General features: G+C 40.3%; 1 protein-coding gene across 1 annotated transcript in view; it reads left to right on the top strand.

Moving 5' to 3' along the window:
- The first annotated feature begins 663 nt into the window (after positions 1-663).
- The window catches only part of spop (speckle type BTB/POZ protein), a 101380-nt gene continuing 83432 nt past the window's right edge, over positions 664-18611 (top strand). Inside the window, exons 1-2 of the mRNA XM_085351819.1 lie at positions 664-728; positions 15813-15948. The gene's annotated coding sequence lies outside the window, so the exon portion shown is untranslated. The remainder of the gene's footprint in view (positions 729-15812; positions 15949-18611) is intronic.

The following is an 18611-nucleotide window of genomic DNA, read 5'->3' as shown; positions in this document are numbered from 1 at the left end:
GCATATAAAATATATGACATCCATAGAAACTTAATCTAATGTGACTATAAGTATTTATATATACTACACAGAAAATATTAGCTATAGCAATGATATAACGTGTGAGGACAAAAGAGCTTGTTGTCTCAAAATGCACTCATGGTTTCTGCCTGATGGTTTAATAATAATCTGGAGATAAAGGATTACAATCCTTGATGGTTTGATTCAGCAATCTCTGGTTTCTCAATTAACAATTATTTTAAAATATCCTCTCTTCTTTTCTTATTCTGGTTATAATTAAGGGCCACTAAATTATTTTGAGGTCAAGGGAAAAGCTCCTTGTTTGAAATACTTTGAATTTAGAGCAACTCAGACTACAAACCTTTTACCATAACTCAGTGAATTTCTTATCTGAGGCTTATTCTTATTATGTGCCCTTTGCTTTCTTTTAATTCTTATCTTAAAAAACGAAAAGAAATTCCTACAGCTAAACCAAACAAAATAAAGAAAATGTAGTTTGTCTACGAGTGATAGTAAATGTGCTAGTCTACTGATTTTGATGACAGACAGCTGCTCGTAATTAAATAGGAAATTTGTATATTCCCGTAACACCCAGAGTCAAAACCAAAACAATCCCAGCATGGCCAGTCGCTTATTGGGCGTTCGGACACGTCACAGTCTAACCCGGAAGTGCAGTGACAGCTCTTGTCAAAAATCCTTCATCTCTTTCGTTCAAGTGCGAAACAAAGGTGAGTTTTAAAGATGTAAAATGAGCTCTTCATATGCCTGTTATTTACGAATTTTATTGATTCCTTTATGGTAAAGTGCGTTTAAAGTTTGGCCGTAATTTAACGCTGGAAGCACTTTTACAGAGCTTCAATATTAGCCGCTAGCTGGCTATTGTTAGCAGGTAGGTAGCGGCTCGGGACTTATTTATACTGTTTCCGTTTCTGATTCACTTTTCCGCGGATTGTTTTGTGCAATTTTATGCCATGACTGTCACGTCTGGGTTGTCACGGCAAGAGTTATCAGTCTGAACGTTTCCACATGGATATGCAAAATAATGAGACCCATGTTAGAAAAAAAACATGTTATGCTTCATCATGCCTCAGTATCCTGCCAAATAGTGACCACGGCTTCTCCCCTCTGTTGCTTCCCAATGCGCAGTGCAGGACAGCTGCAGGTTTCAGTCTGCCAGAAAGCATCTGAAAAGAGAGAGTCAAGCAGAAAGGCTACTGCAATGCAGGCTGTAGTACCTCTGCACGGTGGCTGGGGAAAAAACTGGTGACTTTTAGATAAAGTAATGAACTCAAAGTTCTATGAATAACTTTTTTTGTGATATCCAAATTCAAGGATCTAACCCACAACTATTTAAATGAAATATGGAATGGCAAACATTTGGTACTGGAGCTACAAAAACTAGTAGTTTGTTGGTTTATGAAACAATAAATAAAAAAATCAGAAAACGTCTTTAAGATTTCAGTAGACCTTATAGAAACCCCTAGGGGGAATTTGGCTTTTATTAAAATGAGAGAAGACTTTATCTTTTGCTTTGTTCAATTTAATGTTTTTTTTTTTTTTTTAGTTTAGCTGATACATATAGACCAAGTTTAATTAAAAAATAATGATCAGATTAATCAGTAATAGCAATAACTGTTGCAGTCATTAGAGTTGGATGACTGAACAAATATCTACTGCTAATTGGCCAAGTCCATTGCCATTGGAGGAAGGCGGGGATTCTTTTCTTTTTTTGTGAATTTTGTTATTTAATTTAGTAGCCTGCTTCTTTCATAATTATTAACTTGTGCAGCTCCATTGAAACCAAGTACTAATAGGAACTACCAGATGGATTTGTGCTGACGCTAGTACATGCCAGTGCTACGGTATTGTTTGGGCTGCAGAAAGGCAAGAAACAGGTAATTTTAGCCCATTGCTCAGTGTTTGGCATCATAATATCTCGTACATAATTGAAATATGAGTTAATAGATATTATCGCTGTGAAATAAACATGATCAAATGCTTTCATAGCGTTTCATAGGTGCATACCTGCTAAAAACAGGACATTTAAGTCCGTTGCTTGGTGGTTGCTAGGCAACCTTGTGATATCTGATAAAGGTAAGAGCCTTCAGGGGTCCAAAGCTGTGTCCATACTGGAAGCGTTGTGATGACTAGAGACCATAGAAAGGGAAGGAAATTTTGCAACTTTAGTGACTACAGGCAAAATAACCTGGTTTCAACTTTTCTGGAGTTCTAGGCGAGCGACGGACAGCATTATCAAAAAGAGCAGAGGATACCTTTGACTGGCATATGACCTGGTGGTAAATACATTAGTTGGTTACCTAGGCAACTAGAGCCTGGAATGTCTGTCAGGGACGAGCAGTCGGCTTCAAAGTGATGCAAATTGCTTCCAGTGTGGACAGAGCTCAAGATTTACTAGTGTGCCAAGTTTAGCTCCTTGGGCTCTGATAATGTGGGTGTAGTGCATTATGGTGTATTATATTTATGTATGTTTTATATTAAGATTCTCCTGTAGAATCTGGGAGTAAGAAGTCTGTTGTGAGAGTAGTGTGCATGTGGTAGCGAACCTGGCGAGGTGGAGGTATGCACTGAAGAGAAGAGGAATGAAAGTCAGTAGAAGCACGACAGAATGTGTATGAATGAGAAGGACACAGGTATATCGGTGAAGGTGGAAGAGTTTAAATGGGTGCCTGAGGTGATTTGTGACAGAAGGACGTCAGCAAAAGTGAAAGAAAGGGTGGCAGAGTTGATGAAACTCAGATTTTCACTGGGAGTACCCAGGATGGACAGGACTCGAAATAATTACTTCAGAGGGACAGCTCAGGTTGAGCTCTTTGGAGACAAAGTCAGAGAGGCAATGCTAAGATGGTTTGAACATGTGCAGAAGAGAGATCGGGGATGTATTTGAAAAAGGATGTTCAAGATGGAGTTGCCAGGAAGACCACAGAGATCATTTATGGATGAAGTGAAGGAGGACATGCAGAGGGTTGGTGACAGAGTAGAATACTAGGGATTGGGTGAGATGGATGCAGATGATCTACTATGACAACTCATAAAGGGAGCAGCCAAAAGAAGAAGTAAAATTCTTGTTGCACCATGTTCCCAATGGAACAAAACAAGACAGTTACTGTGCTAAGTGACACTGGACTTAAATTGGTGCTAAATGTCAATTCACCTTTGAGATCTAGACCAAAATGTGTGGTTGTGGACCCTGATCATTTGTTTCTATTAAGAGGCTTAAGGGTTTCTCATCCTGTTGCCTTGTAAAGGCCCTTCTCCTTGCTGGATTCATGTTTTAAAACCCAAAACTCACTATTGTGGCTATAAGGACACCAAAAGCTGTTTTTTACACATCATGCTGGAATAAATGACCAGATCTAACAGTGCATCCTTAAAATAATTAGGTGGCCATCTGAAAGGGCAGGTAAACATGTCTCATTTCGTATTTTCTATTAGTGATGTGACAAAAGTTGGTGGAACACTTTTTTGCAAAGCTGAATTTTCTAGTAAAAGATCTGCTAAGTGCTTGCTAAAAATTCAGCTGGTTTGTCCCACAGAGTTTTCTGCTCAGCTGTGCTGCGATTGTATGCATGAGCAAAGGGCATGTGGGAGTTCAGAAATGCTCTGAATGGGAGTTTGGATTGATTCAGAAGATTCCATGGTGAACAAATTTGAATCCCAAAAGATAACTCTTTGACTGGCTTAGCATTTTTCTCATTTTATCTTCTTAAACCGTGACACATCCACACATTCTTCACATATCTGTTGGTAAAGACAGATTCTTGATGTACAAGTTCGTGACTTGTTTTGGTGTGCAGGGAAATTGAATTTTTTATTAAACTGCAGCTCATTGCACAAAATAAAATACTGACTTCGTTCCTCAAGCTTACAATACGGTCGAACTATGCAGATTCAGGATCTGAATTTCAACATCCAGTCAGTTTTGTGTAACAGCTGTTGGCACTTAAGTCACAGTTGTCTAGCTGTGACTGTAAAAGATGTGATGTCACATCATTGTTTTTATTGTGTTGGTATGGAAGTGTTTTGTTCACTCTCCGGACATTGTTGTGTCTGTCAGAAAAGGAAGTGGATACAAACTGGTAAACTTTCGGTTCATATTCTGAATGCAGGTGAACTAATCTACTGTTTAAGAACAGGACTAATGAAACTAACAGTGTAGTTTTGGTAGATATTTCAATATGACATATAAGGAAAGCAGTAGATGTATAAATGAAATCAACCAGGTGTCCAGTCCAATTTCTTTGCTAGTTTAATGGCCCTTTAGTCATAAATATTTTTTTGTTGTAACTTTTTAAACCAATTTCAATTAAAATAAAACCATTTTGATTAAAATAAATAAAGTAAAACATTTTTTTTATTTCATGTGTCCCATTTAAAAAAAAAAACAAAAACAAACCAAACAAAAAAAAACAAACAAAAAAAGTTTTGCTTTCACTGTGGTGCAGCGGCCTCAGTCTGTCTTTAGCCACCACTCTGTGGTCTTGAGCAATGTCCTTTCCAATTTGATTGGTTACATTTCACAAGTAATAGCCTGTTAATGCTGAAGGCCACTTTGCCACAGACAGGCACAGAGGAGCAGCTTTTCAGAGTTTTGAAGGTATAACAGATATTTCCCAAGTTGCAATAAACACAATAATCCTATGATTTATTTCTTTGAAGACAAGCACTCTGTTTTCCAGTTACATTGACTGATTAAAGCACTTTATTACAGTAATCATACAGTTCACTCAAATGTGATGCTAGAGCTTTACTGTATGAATCGGTAGCATAAATATACTTTTATTTTAATTACAAATAATTAGTAATGTTTTTGAGTCTAAACAAAAAAAAACCCCAAAACAACAAAAGAAAACCAAATAGGTTCCTTAGTCACATGGTTTTGGGTTATAAAAATTGTTTTAATTATACCTTTTCTTATAGTTAGCTGTGAATGCTCAGTGAATATATGCATGCAATGAAGCTAGCATTTGGTTGAGATCATTATGTTATTACTATTGTAAATGTTCTTTTTATATTTTTTCCACTAGTATGCATGATATAATAGGATATAATGACTGTTAATTTAAACATATAGGTAATTGTGACTTTGTTGTGCCAGCGTCAGTCTTTCTTCACTTTTAGGCCAGCAGTTGTTTTTATTTTTTATTTATTTATTTATTTTTTAAATCTGTACTAGGAAATTTATTATTTTTCCACAGTTCTTCAAAAGCCATTTAAAAAAACAAACAAAAAAAACCTAAAACCTGCAGTGGTTGAATTTATAAACACAAACTTATGTTTTTGTGTTTCTTGTTTGTGTGTGTGTGTGGGTTTTTTATTTTTTTTATTTTTTTTATTTTTTTTAATTTTTTTTTAAATCTGAGTGAACTGCCCAAATAAATTCTATGTAAGAGGAACACGGATCAGGCTGTTAACAAGATCAGTTTGGAGGGGACAGGCCAGATGCTGTGTTTCATATTGCTGAGCTGTATGCATCAAAAGTGGTTATTAGACAGGTGGCCTTTCCATAGACTTCCACCTGGCAGCTGGCAGATAGGCACACTTTTTCCTTTTGTATCTAGCTGTGTGTGTGTGTGGACTGAGACCACTTGTCTTGATTTAAAAGTGCCTTTCTGGCTTCTCGTATTCCTCAAATTTAAACTCTTACAGTGATGTGTCGCGCTCTCCCTCTAGTTGACTGTGTCCATTCAGCTCGCTGCTGTATATTAAACTATTCAACCACTCTGTTAGATGTTCTTTACACACAAGCGCCCAGCTGCAAAGAGCCCCCCGCCCCTTCATATACTACAAGATGCAGCCATTTGGTTTATTTATGGGTGGTGCTTCTGTAACTGCTGGGAATAGGCCAAGAGCCAATCGAAGCACACGGTGGAGGCCAGGCTAATAGAATCTGACAGGAATGGAGTCATAGAGGCCGCTCAGGCATCGTAAAGCTGTCGCTGTTTAAGCCCCTAAATTTGTCGCTATTACCTGCTTGCCTCTCTCTTTACATGGGCAAAGAGTGCACCCGTGTTCCTGAGTTTGAGACGATGTTGTTACTCATCTTTGCTCATTTCAACACCAAATGAGTACGTCGGTGTGTGCGCACATGCTTGTGTATTTTCAGGGTCAAATGCAGAGCGCATTGAAAAATGGATCAATGATATACTATCCACTATATAATGTCAAGTAAAAAGTGAATTACTGCAGAATGTGGTGGACCTTAACAAACAAATGTTTCAGCACTGCACCATTTCTCCATCAGGCTCAGACTGTATCCTATGTTTTCAGATTTGTATTTTTATTTGCTCTTCTGAGAATTCCTTTCTTGGTGTGTGCAGCAGTGGGAGATGTCAAGATGTGTGAATTTGTTTGGAGTGTAACAGTGTAAAATGCTACACCGGTCAGTACATCAATACTAGTCGGTAAGGAAATTGGGTGTTACTGAAAATCTTTAATATGTCAGAATTGAAGATTTTATCCCACTAATGAGCCTGATTAAAAGAACATTCACAAATTCCTCTAAAACCAGGCCCATACTGTCCAGTCTTCTGAGCTGTGTCGCTGGATCGATTTCAAAAAGTATTGGCTGATCACATCACAGCATACAGCTTTGATACTTCTTGTTCTGGCTTCGTGAAAAGCTGAAGTGATTTCTTTTAAAGGAAAAACTAAGGTAATGAAATCCATATATGAACATCATATTCAAATTACTCATTCGGTTGACTCATTCGATGCTGTTAGCTTAATGTTTATTTAAATGTTTTGAAAACATGAAGTTGTTGATATAAACACAGGCAGTGGTGTAATGTACGAGTTTCAAATGGCACGCCATTTGATTAAAAAAAATTTCCTTTTGGTTGTAGTTTAGATTTTCTATCCTGCAATGCTACTCCTAAGGACAATTTGCATATGCACGGCACTACTAAGACATAATTGATATAGGCATTCAAAAATGTCTCAGATTGGACCTTTTTTAGATGCAACATGCGAAGAAGCTCATTTCTCATATTGCTGATCGCTTGTGAGGGAAGGCAACAAGTATTGAATTAGTTTGCATGAGAGGAGGGAAATTGAAATATGGATTGGGGTCGCAAATGCCTGCCAGTGCTTTGGCTGTTTCGGATACGGAGGATGAAATGTATTTCTTTGTGTATGTGCGTGTCAGTGTGTGACTGATGCAGACAGAGCCGGCATCGAATGGTTTTCCACCTCTCTTGCATGAAGCTATTTTCCAATAACAAGTAGAGAGCAGAAGTGACACAGATGAAGTGAATGTTTTAAGAGGAAAAGTAATCTTAAAGACAAGCCAAGTCATTCCTCACTCTAATCCCTTTGCTTCTCCTGCATTACTGCTTCTGTCTTCTGTCCATCTGCCATATAGATGTATTTAAATCATGCATGCATGCTGACTTTGGACCTGTGATTTGAACTGGCCAGGTCCCCGGTCTCTGCCAGACTGCTCAGCAAAACACATGACCCAGGAAAGCTGTATGAATATAAATGAATGACAACACAGTTGGTTAAAAGCGCCATTGCCCAAAAGTCAGATTCAGTTTTGCTGATACACTGGCATTAGATTGTGGGAAAACAGCGACCCATCCAAATACTCTGAACATCAGATCCAACTTTTTTAAAGCTCCAACAGTGTTTGGCATTTAAAATTCATATCACTTGTAGGTGAAATATTAAAAGAAATTAAGAGAAGACTGGTTCAAATAAAACAGTTCAGGGACGTTTTAAAAAATGTATCTAAGTTATCATGTTGGTGTTCCAGGATAAGAGTGAACCACCTCTGTAGCACTAAATAAACCCAGGGTTAAATCTCAAGTTACCTCACTAAGCCCATAGTACACAGTACAGGCCTCAGCAGTGAATAAATAGATGTCGTGATGCATCTCAAGTCACGATATAGTCATTATAATAGGCAGTGCATTGTTACGGTGTGCCATTGGAAGTTACTCTGTGAGGCCCACCTTTTAATATCTCAAAAGTGTACAAGGTAAGGGCAGTGGTATTCACTTTTGTCAAGAAATAGCTTTTCTGTTTCACCTTACAGATCGATCGATTCGTGATGTCAATGGAAAAAACATTTCTTTTAGGAGAAATGTGAAAGATGTAAAAATGTGACGGTAACGACCTCTCCGTCGCGAGAAGCCTAATAATAAACAGTTTTCATTTAACAGAAGTTTGGGGGGTGGGGGGAAGGAGTTCCACATCAAAGGTGGGGAATGGAAAAGAGAGAGGACAGAAATGGGCAGAGAAAGAGTAAGAATCGTGACTGTGAAATCGATAGTTCATACTGTTCTGAAATTGAGGGGTTGTGTTTTTTTTTTTCTTTCTCCTCAGAAACTGTGTATATATGGTGAAATATGAAATAGCCTTAGTGGAGGCCCCTCATGTAAGCAGCAGTATTGATTTCCACAGACCTGGTCCAATTTTGGTACCACAAGTTTTGTTTTTTTTTCTCCCGCTGCCCTTTTTAAAGGACTAGAGCGACTCTGGTGGGGCAACGTTATAGAAAAGCACCTGACTCTGCCTCATCTCCTCATACCCGAATGGCCAAGCTGTTTTTGCAACCAAAGCCACGACGAGAAAAGAGTCAAGGAAATTTCTACAGTTTCCAGAGTCTCTCTGAGGACACAGCTGCAGGATGGAAGATTTCCCCTGTTGGCAGTTCCTGTTAAGAGATTCACTAGCATTACAACATGAAGAGAAAATAATCCTTTCTCTTCGTGTGTCTGTGCACGCGTGTGTGCGTGCGCGCTTGTGTGTCTTTCTATTGGCAAGTGGCTCTGAGAGAAAGCGTGTGGCCGAGTGGACTGACAGACTTTGTGTACGATATAGACTGGCTTCTTACGTCTGTAAGTGTGTTTTGTTACTGAACAGAGGGAGGGGGAGTCACATGAGTGTCTGCTCAGCTGCAGCTTGCGTTGAGGTGTATTCACACATATCCCCCACAGTTTAGCAGTTACTGCGAGCAGCCAGACATTAGTGGTGAAATTGCAGCTGTTTTAAAGCCTTTATTGCAGTAGGATTTACAGGGTAAAATGGTCTGTAATTCTTAGCCTGTGCTCCCGCTGCGATGTCCCTGCTGCTGACGCTGCTTTCATACTTCCCTATCTGGCTTCATAAGGAAAAGCGACTGGAGGGTATCAGCTCCCGGAACAATATAGGACATTTTTCCTCCCCTCTTCTCCTGAGATTCAAAAAAGTTTGAAGGCAAAGAAACAAAGCCTTTGCCTCTTACTCTTTTTCTTCCCCTTTCCTTCCTTTGCAGTCACCATGTGTCCCATCTCTTCTTCCCCTTTCCTCTCCGCCTTTAACTTTCATTCTCTCCAAGTAACGGGAGTCTCTTGCAATATGCTGTGTTTCCCCACTTGAGTGTTAATGAGGCAGATGAATATTCATGAAGAGGAGGCTGACATCGCTGTATGGCGATTGTGCAGCGGATGATTGTGTGCATGGGGATTGTTGTGGCCACATTTCTGAGGGATCTGTTGTGCAGTGGGTAGACACCAGGGGACTCTGGGCTCCTTTGCTAATGATGCAGATGCTTGAGTTTTGTTTTGGTCTGTGGTTGTGGATGACCTATTCCCAAGGCCGTTCCTCTCTCCCTCGTGGCTGCTGGAGCTTAAGTTTAGCCTCCAGCTGCTGGTGGAGGATAGCCAGGGAGTGAAAGACTGAGAAAAAGAGCTGCCTTTTTACTGCCTACACTCCTCCTACTCTTCCTCCCTGTGGTCTTGACTTGTGACAAAGGGATGCCATGAGTCACATCTTCAGGGACCATCTCTGTCTTCTTATTTTACCTCTCACTATTTGTTGCTACCTTTCTTATCTTTTGTGTTTTTTGCATTTTCTTTCTGTGGTGACTAAAACTGATTTCACCACATGTTGAAGGACATATTAGAAACTATGTGGCCCATTTTAACAGCAAAAGGCTGTGTAGTGCATGCTTGTCATGTCTCTTGGATTGCTGTTTCCTCCTGTGCACTGCCCACCCCCTTTTTTCCTCTTTTGAGCTTTGTTCTGCTCTTCAGTTTCTCCTCGAACAGTTCCTATAGTAATCTCTCACGTTTTCTTCCCCTCTTTTCCTTTTTTTGCATGACAGATTCTCATTTACATTTTCTCACTAGCTCATCATCCAGTCTGCCTCTTCTCTCCCCGCTGCCATCAGCCTGGGGCTTTCTCTGGTCCCCTTTCCATCTCTTATTTGCCGATGCTACCTTTTCCCCTCTCAGCCTCAATCTTTCCTCCTTTATTTCCCTGCAAGATATCTGACCCTCGCATATTTTAAACCTTTGATCTCCAAACAGTCATTTTCGACATGAAGTGATGTGTGTTTATGTCTGCAGCCCAAGGTGGAAAATTGTGTTTGTCTGTCTGGGACATGCTTTGTATTAAGCACCCTTTAATTTAAGAAGGTGAGTCTGCCATTGCTAGGTTGGAGGACCGATAGTCCGACTGTCTCCTTCGTGGTGACACGTCTGCTAGTGACATAATGGAGGTCTTCCTTTTCCTTTGTGCTCCTGTGTTGTTCATGAAATCAGTTGCATTGCCACTTTATGTTGTCAGTTCCAGTCTAGCAGGTGTTCATACTTATTCTCATGCACACATATCCTTCTTGCAGTTGGGGAAAGGGTGGATGCTGGCCAATTTATCAGTGTTCTGACTGTAAGGCTACAGGGAGCCCTCCGTCTTCATCAGTTCACTCAGCAAATAGGCACACCCCAGTCACTGCTACTAGACTTAGCTCATGTGTCTCCATTATACTTTAACAACAAATCTGTGAGGCTGACTAGAAATAGTGTTCTGTGGTTAGCCATCTTAAAAAACAGTCTGCTCAGATCACAGGTAAAATGGGTTTATTGCCTCAGATTTATTAGTGTTTCCCACAGGCTGGCAGTTTACAATAAAAGGCAGTTGGAAGATTATTATAGTATAATAGTAGTCACTTTATTATAAGCTAATGAGAATAACATTAGCCGAATTATAACTGCAATGTCAGCTGACTGCAGCTCAATTGCCATTACCGCGAGTATGGAACAAATGTTTCACACTGCTTGTAATAACTGCATTCGGTTTAGTGCGCAGTTTTTTTTTTTTCTTCTATATATCTCTTTGAAACACTGTGCTTTTATTCTGTCGTGTCATGTGATATCTCAGGGCTGTTGTCCTGCAATAGTGAAGGACGTTTGTCTTATTTGTCTGTCTGTCCTCATCCTCCTCCTCTTCCTCCGCCGCCCTTAGCCTCTGTGCCCCCTCGATTTTCTCGACCCACTGCTGATCAAAGCTGCTTTGAGGGTGCTGAGCGTGTCCAAGGCCGGTAGTGATTTGATGATATGTGTTCGTCTAGAGAATCTTGTCTTCGTGTGATTAGATGGTGTGTGACAGGTGGCGTCAGTCCCATCAGCTCATATTAAGCCAGAGCGCCGTGCTGCCACCGCCGTTGCTGTTTTTTATCCTTTAATGTTAAACCTTCCTCACCAGCAGAATCAATTATCAGTGATTATGTTAGTGTCAAAGTCTTTAGCGCCCGGCTGAGCCCCATTGCTGCCTCCTCCCACTCGTTGCTGTGTGGCCCACAGAAGCCACACTATGCTGATCCCCAGTCAGAGCACTGCTGCTGCAGAGGGACAGCTTTACAGACAGCTCTAAGTTTAACCTTCCTCCTCAACAGTGGTGTGACAATGCAGGGAGCGTTTATTATGCCTGACAAAACTCCCCCCACGTAGGTTTTTCCTCAGTGAGAAAGCTGCATAGCGATTAGCCCTATCATGCTCAATTGTGGATGTAGCTGTCAGAGCTGGCCTGGTGGTCTTGCGTCCTTGGTTGCAGACTGCTTGAGAAGGCCATGTTTTATAAATATAAGAGTTCACTGAGCGTTTGCTGCACTGCATTACAAAAAACAACAAAAATACCCAGAATTTTCTATGCAAAAACTCTACTTTGCCATGTAACCAATCTTTTTCTCACATAAGGTTTCCTCAGAAGGACGTCCTCAGCCTTGGATTTACCTGTGATGCACAGTGTGTGTGCAGATTATTGCCACTGCACCACACAGGGCAGTGAGGCAGCTTGTTAAAAACCCCTCTCTGCTGCAAGGTCACAGCTCTGGCTTTTCCACCATTGTGTCAGTTCTTTGTCAAACAAACATTCGCACATTGCTTTCAGAATTCTCATCAGGCGGGATAATTAGCTTACAGGACTTTGTGAAACACACAGAAATATTCGCATATGCACTAACAACAATTTCTGTGTAGTGTTTAAGTAATTAAGCAGCGCTTGCTCCATCATGTTCCCCCACCTCCTTTCTATACATGCACCGTCACTTTTTCTTCCCCGTTCAAACTGAACTGTAATGACCTGTTGGTACCGTAGTTAACAACTAAATTAGTTACAGTAACAGTACATATTTTGATTCTAAATTTGTAACTCTGTTTTGGATGCAGAGTATGATTCATGTTCAGTCTAACAGAAGACCTGTATCTCATGTCTCTCCATAAGCAGAGCTCTCTGTGGAAGTAAATCAAGGATCAGGTTTGGAGTTGCCACTTAGGATTAGAGGTTTTAATTTCAGCTGCTGGGTGTCTTTTCTTGACAAGCCTCTGCTGGTGACAGGAGTGGAAGTTGGTTTTTATTATTATTTTAAATCTTTTTGAGGCTTTTAAGATCTAATGTCCATCTTCTATCTAACATGGTTTCTTTGACTCACTCTCGACCCTCCCTGACTCTCCATTTGCCCTTTCTCTCCTTCTATATGTTATCCAGTGTTGAGCGGAGGTAAGCAGAGATAGTAATCTGCTGTAGCCTTGGCACTCTCTCGCACTCTGGTCTCATTGAAGAAGATTGATGGCCCTCTTTCTGGAATGGCCGTTGTTTTGGATGGAGAGAGAAGAAGATGGAGGCAAAGTAGTGGGTTTAAAATGAAAAACTAAGTGAGGGAGGGTTGAGGAAAGGCAAGCGGTAGCAGGGATAAAGAGAAATGGAGGTAAGGTGAATGATGGTTGTAAAAGATGGAGAATTGGGAGAGGAAATGTCACTGTGGAGGAGCTTGAAAGCTCATTAAATTTGGTTTTTATTTTATTGAGTGAGAGTATACATCAAACTGTGATTGGTTTCAGATTCACACGTCGTTTCTTTTTTCCTTTTCTAATGCACACGCGGGCTATGGAATTGGCTGCACTTAGTTTGCATGTCAGCAGGATTATATTTAAATGTCAGCTCTTCTCTCAAGATGCAAATGAGACAAGAACATGTTTTGATGGAACGATTTTGTACACGTGTCTTGTGTTGCTGTTGCATTACGATGCAATGGCCTTTAGGGCTTTTAGGTATGTGTGCTAGTCAGTATTAACAGTCGTTGCTGCATTGCTAAGGGGAATAAGCAGTCCTTCATCCCTCTTCATGATGGTTCTGTTGCTCAGTGGCCATGTGGGTGGCACTGGGTTGATTGGCTGTAATGACAGTTATGCTCTTAATTGTGTCACTTATACTCCCTCTGTGGCTCTTTTGAATGCAGTCAAGCGCCCCCCCCCCCCCGGTGTTTTGTTCCTTTCTACGTATTGGTCTTTTCAGGTTTCAGGAGCAGCGAGATATAGAACAGCCACTCTTTCTCCTTCCTCCTTAATTCTTCTCTCGTTTAAGAGAAGTATTGAATCTGACATTGTCTTTATATTTGGGCTCCCCCTGTCTCTGCCCATCCCCCCCCCATGCCCTCTCCTTAATTTGTCTCCTATTCCTTTAGTGTCTTTTTTTTGTTCCTCTGTTTGACTATTGTCTGACTTGCTGTTCCGCTTCTTTCTCTCTTTGCCTTTCTCGCTCTATTTCATCAGCCTGTGGTACATCAACCTATCTTTCATCCTGCCTCTCCCTCTTCTGTCTTGTCGACGACTTTTTTTTTTTTTTTTTGCTTTCTATTCTCCCGTCTTGTATTTTTTTGTTTTCCACCTCCTCATCTGTCAGCTCCCTCCTCAGTCTTTTCTTTTTCTTTTTTTGAGACAGCCCTTGCTGTCTCATGGCGTCCCAGCATTGCTGGGGTCAGCTTGACATGTCTTGGTGGCATGGCTGGTTGTATTGCCTATTGTTATCGCTTCCTGTTTGAGCTGACCACTTGACTTGAGCAGGGTAAATGATACAAGACCAAAAAAACCAGGAAGAACATGAAGGGCACATAACGTTATGTTTGTTCATACTCCTGACAGGGTTGTTTCAGGTTATACTTCATGTAATTTCCTGTGGTAACAACTCAGCATAACACTTCTGAAGAGCCTCAAATAAACATCACAAATGGAAAGCAACCAATAACAAATATTTAAAAATGTGTTATCTTAGGCAATCTCCACTTCATCAGCTGAAACGGTTTCATCCAAGTTTGTGACAAATGGAGTTGGAGTCCACATCTGCTGTTTTGAGTCGGTAAGAACGAATCTTGTATTCATTTCAGGTGAGCTATTGATCAAATGGTGCTGGTCCCATTCACACATCACAGAGCCAGTCTACCTTTTTGACATTTCTTTCAGGGCTCAACCTTTGTATTTTGCATCTGATTGACATTTCCTTGGTATATATGTGTAAACACAGGGATCTTAAGATATTTCATTCATTCATGCAGATCATCTTTTCTCTCTCTGAGGTAAAAGCCCACAGGCAGTTTGAATACCGGTCGTGAATACAAAGCACCAAAATATAAAAAGTAACACTCTCGGTGCAGTATTTCTGAGCCAAATATAAGCCTTAGAGTTGCAGTTTATTACACCTCTGAGGCAACTTGTCACTCCCTGGATTGCCGTAGTTTGAAGTCATTCAACGCCTGTTTTAAAATCCTGTTTTATTCTTTATGATCCAAGGGTCAAAGTAAATTGACTTAAATCACACAGCTTTCTCTAGTTGCATGTTAAATGTCAGACATCTTTATGGATTGGCTTTATTATGAGAACAAAGTGCATCACTGTGGCTGTTTAGCTTGAGACATTTTGTCACAATCTGCAGACCTTTCTGCAGTAATGGTTGGCAAAACACACCCAGTCTGCTCTGTGAAATCCTGTTCATCTGTGGTTGGCAGGCATGTGAAGTATGAGTAAGCGTCCTTGGTCATGTTTATTTAGGTAGAGGTGGTATTTGAAAGAGAATTAGACTTGGAGGATTTTAATGACACTGCAGAGTTGAAGCCACCGTGGGTCTGTTCTGTCAGATGATTGTTTTGCTATCGGGCTCTGTGTGGGCCCTTTATGCATCACATTAACGTGGTGAATTTTATCTACAAAGATTTTTATCCACTTTTATGGGCCACTGTAAATATAGCATAAAAAGTATCAGGGAAGCATTAAGCCTGCTTTGCTGTGATCCTGCTTTGAATGCTATTGCTATAAGCAGCACTATTTCATTTGTGGGATTGAGATTGCATTGCTTTATTGCTCTGTTTACACCTGTGGCTTTTTGGTTTGCTGTTTGGATACAGTCCAGATACAGTTTGTGCTTGGATTAGTATTTTAAAGCTGCGTGTAATTGTGGAAGGTGGGCCCCTGTCCCGCTTTGTTCCGCCTCGCTGTGTAAACCTTACTACAGTCTCTGTAAAACATGTGTTTTTGTAATATCTTGTCTCACACACACACACACACACACACACACACACACACACACACGCTCTATCTCAGGAATACTCTGCATTCAAGTCTCCTACATAACAGATGCACACACAAACAGTCAACTTGACAAGGAGTCTCTTGCAAGACTATGATAAGGCACTGGCTCACACCCACGCTCACTCTCACAACTACAGTCTTGTTGATTCTTTTCGCTGTTTGTGTTTGCAGCTTGCCAAGAAGCTCTGGCTTTGGACAGACGAGCAGTACTGACACACCTACAGACAGCAAGACCTGACGGAGAGAGTCCAGCTGGCTAGTTATGGCAGTTGCAAGCGGAACAGATGTGCGAGGTACTTTGATCTAGGTGAGTACCAAATGAGGTGTGGATCTGGGGGAGGGAAGGGGGGGCATCGGTCTGTACCAATATTGGGAAATTGCAAATCTGCCGTGGGTGGGGAGAGGAGAAGTGGAGAAGAGCGATTATTAGAGGCAATTTTAGTCTATGACGATAAAACATTAAAATGACCACTTTTGATCTCAAGCTGATGACAGCACTATTAAACCAAGTGTTTTTAGCTAACTTTTAACAACTGTTTAAGTATTGGAGTCTTTGTGTTCATGTGTTCTGTACTCATTTTTCAAAGCAGACAATTTCACATTCATTTAAGTTTGAAATGCTGCCTTTTTGACTTCTGAACAACTTCAGTTGTCTTCAAGCGTGTTTTTATTTTTTATTTTTTCCCTCCAAACAGGTTTTAGCTTGAAAAAAATTAGTCATTTCTTCTAAAGTAAGCTACATTTGTTTAGCTGTTTAAGAAACCAACACCTACAGTATTCTCATAAGGCTAACTTTGAATCAAATTATGGGTAAGAGGAAGTGGATGGTCCAGCATAAGAAATAAGCTTGGTTTGGATAGAAAACACAAACCTTCAAAAAGCATGAAGGTGAAAGAAGATCTAAAGGCTGCCAGTGAAGGAATACCAAATAGCAAGAGAATAGAGACAGCAGCAGACACTTGATCATATAAATGGCAGCTCGATAAGACATTTCAGGTAGTATTCATCTGTCATTTATAAGCAGAATTTGGACCCAGTTCTAATAAAAGACCGAAAAGGTGAAAAAAGGAAAAGCTTGGGTTTTTAGAAGGGAAAATAAGGGTGGAGGTATAGAGGATGTGCCAACATTGGAGACCAAAAAAAACAGAGGAACAATAAAATAAATCCTTGAGGGTAAAGTATGTGGTCCTGTGTGTTTCATGCTTCCCCCACCAAACTTCTTAATTAGGTAGTGTAAAACTAGCAAGAACAGCAAGACGGGAAGAAAGGAAGGGGGGGGGAAAGCTTGGTGAAAATAGTGTAAAGTAGCAGTCTCTTTCCATTTAGAGGCTATGAGATATTTGTTTTGTATTTGCTGAGATGACGAAATGGTAAATGATAAATACATTAATTTGCCCTACTAGTGTACAGATCAGTCTGCTTCTCCACTCCTTCATCACATATAAGATAAGACGTTTATTTATTTTTTTACTTTGGGTTTAAACTCAAAGCAAAGGTTGGTGTTGACATTAATACAAAAGAAATTCCAAGATACAGTTCAAACCTTTTCTCTTTCTTCCCACATGTTTGGTGTGTGGTTTACTTTCATACATTCAGAAGTGAATTTCAGAGTATTTTTTTTTATTTAACATTTCATTTGGCAGTGTCTCTTGACATCAGTGTTGCTGTGTATACCCATGAAAATTAAATCTCTGTGTAGGATTTGTTGAGAAATGCTGGGATATTTTAATCACCTCCTTTCTGTATTATCACATAGAAAGAGCATCATGAAAAATCAACATGAATGTGGTTTTTCAGATGGTTATGAAGCAGTGCCGGTGATATTAGATTTCTCGGTGGTAACTTCAGTTCTCCCATGAAACTAAAAATAGTTTTAGTATTGGAGATGAAGAAAAGTATTGTGTGTGTTCGGTTTTCTTGCAAAATTAGATGGTTGGATTCTGTGTGTATTCTTGTGTTTATATATAAGTGAATAACGGTCTTTGCTGACCCTGTAGTTACAGCCAATTTGCTGTGATCACAGTGACAAGTGTCTCCATATGGATACTTAGTAATTAGCTAAGAGGAGATGGAGAAAGGTTGGAATTCGTGGGGTATTAGAGGACCTGTCAGAAGCCTCCACTCATCTTATCCCCACCCCCCCTCCCAAATCTGTCAGGAGGCTTGTCTGGGGCCCATGCTCCCCAGTCCCCTTCCTTACACTTGGCTGCTTCAGTTAATTGAAGCCACTTCAGATCACTCAGAGGAGCTGGATCTGCATGCCTGAACAGACCACAGCACTCACCTGACCTGTCACTCACTTCTGTCAGCAGCTTCCTGCCACCCACAAGCTTTTTCCAACACATGATCGTCTACAAACCCAGGATATAACAAAGATCCCGGGAATATACTTAGTACACAGTTACCTTAAAAAAACAAAACAAAAAACCCCACTTCACTGGAAATTGACAGGTGCAAATGTCCAACATATTGGGATCTTGGAGTAAACAGACTTTTAACTTGCCAGCTCCTTAGTACAATGTCTGTTTGATGGATCTTGTTAGAAAAACCACATAATTGTCTCAAATTTACATCAAGTGATTTATATCGTGGCATCTCTGTCACACAAATTTGAGTATTTCCTGTAGTGAGAATGCATCAGAAGCATTCTGGCTAGAGCAAATGTAGTGAGAATGTACTACAATATGTGGCACATAACATGTTGTCTAGTACATATTGGAAAAGGCAAATTTAAACAAAGCCATGAACCAATTCTCCCAGCATTTGAGTTTATGTGTGAAAACAGCTGAGGTCTGTTGTATTGTATCAGGTGCCATCATAAAGGTCTGGGACTTTGCCCATGAGTATAAAACACCTTTCTAAAGTTAAATTTAGCTGATCTCCCCTTAGAGTTCATCTACTCATGTGTTTCATACCTTCAGCATTGCTGCTTTTTATTTTTGTTATTTTAAGGTTCCTTCTGGTAGTCTC

This window comes from Diplotaxodon limnothrissa, linkage group LG4, assembly GCF_057381915.1.
Source record: "Diplotaxodon limnothrissa isolate DT_005_m linkage group LG4, D_limnothrissa_male_GT1.1, whole genome shotgun sequence".
NCBI lineage: Eukaryota > Metazoa > Chordata > Actinopteri > Cichliformes > Cichlidae > Diplotaxodon > Diplotaxodon limnothrissa.
The sequence above is the reverse complement of the archived record's forward strand: the minus strand, read 5'-3'. Positions and strand labels throughout refer to the sequence as shown.